Below are 1433 nucleotides of genomic sequence, written 5' to 3' on the forward strand. Positions count from 1 at the left end.
TTGGGAGTCATCCTAATTTCAGCAAGAACTGCAGGAAGGTAACTTTCCCATTTTACATATGTGCCTCCTGTGGCCTTTCTAAGTTTGTTCTTAATGGTCCGGTTCCTCCATTCCACAACCCCTGAACTTTGGGGGTGACATGGGATATGAAACTTCCATTCTATGGCCATCAGTTTTACTATCTGTTGAGTAACTGCTGAGACAAAGGCTGTCCTTTGTCTGAGTCAATACTCAACAGGCGTCCCCATCTTAGGATGGTTACCTTGCACAGAATCTTGGCAACTGTTTTGGTATCTTCCTTGTTTATTTCAAATGCCTCTGGCGACTTGCTTAGCTTATCCACTAATGCTAATAGATTCTTACTTTTACTATTTTGTCCTCTCGGTATGTGAGTAAAATCAATCTGGAGTTCCTGAAATGGACCGCTTGGAGGTGGTAAATGTTTATGCTTACCATGTCTTGGTCCTTGAACAATGTTCCTAAAACAAGTCAGGCACCTGCTCAGCTGTCCATCTATTCTACTATTACAGGTTTTTAATACAAAACCTTTTCTTGATGTCCTGCAAGGTAATTGCTTTGCCTCTATGACCAATACCATGGAACTGAATCGTTATTAATAATCTACTACCCCTCCTTTTGTCATAAGTCCATTTTGGTTTAGTGATAATCCTTCCTCCTTCCAGAATTCTACATCCTCCTGTGAGGCTGTCATTCATAATTTTCTTAATAGGGTGTACTCAGGAAGTCACAGTGGTACCATGAGTGTCATTGAATCAAGAGCAATATCAGCCAATGGCAGTTGGTTGACTTCTTTAGCCACCTGATCTGCAATCGTTTCTCTGCCTTTTGGCTAAGATCAAGTGTAGTATCTGTTGTTATTATGTGCCAAAGGAGGCGCTATGCTACTCCCAAATGGGGAGGACAGATGCAAATCTGATAGTGTAATTAAATTATACCTGGACGGTCTGTTTTGGTAGGGGCCACGTTGGCGCACTTTGGTCATAGAGGCTGATGATTGGTTGTGTCTGAGCAGGCCAGAAGGGTGCTCCTGGTGAGGATGGGTGCTGCACTGGGTCTGGCCAAAGGGCTGGATTTTCCCGGCCTTCTGGCTAGGATTGGTGACACTGATGACAGATGCCACGGATGACAGCTGGCACAGATGACACGTGGCACTGATGACAATGATTATTATGATTTGTGATTGGCTGTGTCCAAGGGACACGGTCCATCACAGATTTTCCCTGTTGTGTACTTGGGGAACAGGTAAGCGGGAGGACGTCCATGGCTGCCCTCCCGGCAATTAAGGCCAACGCTGTGGCTGTCTTTTGGCTATAGCATGGGCAGTCAGTGGTTAAATATTTTCTTCACCTTTGTGTATACAAAGGAGCATGGGGGAGCTCATGTCCATAATGGGGGTGGTAGTAATACAGCCC

General features: G+C 44.9%; 1 pseudogene; it reads left to right on the plus strand.

The window, feature by feature from the left end:
* The first annotated feature begins 830 nt into the window (after positions 1-830).
* On the plus strand, positions 831-954 carry LOC143941760 (U2 spliceosomal RNA; annotated as a pseudogene).
* The last annotated feature ends 479 nt before the right edge of the window (positions 955-1433 follow it).

This window comes from Lithobates pipiens, unplaced genomic scaffold (assembly GCF_037356315.1).
Source record: "Lithobates pipiens isolate NorthernLeopardFrog02 unplaced genomic scaffold, aLitPip1_a1.2 Scaffold_3, whole genome shotgun sequence".
In the NCBI taxonomy this organism is placed as follows: Eukaryota; Metazoa; Chordata; class Amphibia; order Anura; family Ranidae; genus Lithobates; species Lithobates pipiens.